At 52.9% G+C, this 297-nt stretch overlaps 1 protein-coding gene across 1 annotated transcript in view; it reads left to right on the plus strand.

Annotated features, from left to right (window-relative positions):
• Positions 1-297, plus strand: part of LOC107689575 (inactive tyrosine-protein kinase 7-like) — a 67,424-nt gene that overhangs the window by 56,290 nt on the left and 10,837 nt on the right. The gene's annotated exons all lie outside the window — the stretch shown is intronic.

A 297-nucleotide genomic window follows, 5' to 3' on the forward strand; every position in this document is an offset into this window, starting at 1 on the left:
TCTCTGTCTGTCTCACCGCACCTGTCTCACTGAACCTGTCTGTCTCACCACATCTGTCTCACTGCATCTGTTTCTCACTGCACCTGTCTCACTGAACCTGTCTGTCTCACCGCACCTGTCTCACTGAACCTGTCTGTCTCACAGCACCTGTCTCACTGCACCTGCCTGTCTCACCACACCTGTCTCACTGCATCTGTTTCTCACTGCACCTGTCTGTCTCACTGCACCTGTCTGTCTCACTACACCTGCCTGTCTCACTGCACCTGTCTGTCTCACCACATCTGTCTGTCTATCTAT

The sequence above is a fragment of the Sinocyclocheilus anshuiensis genome, unplaced genomic scaffold (genome assembly GCF_001515605.1).
Source record: "Sinocyclocheilus anshuiensis isolate Anshui unplaced genomic scaffold, SAMN03320099.WGS_v1.1 scaffold1629, whole genome shotgun sequence".
NCBI lineage: Eukaryota > Metazoa > Chordata > Actinopteri > Cypriniformes > Cyprinidae > Sinocyclocheilus > Sinocyclocheilus anshuiensis.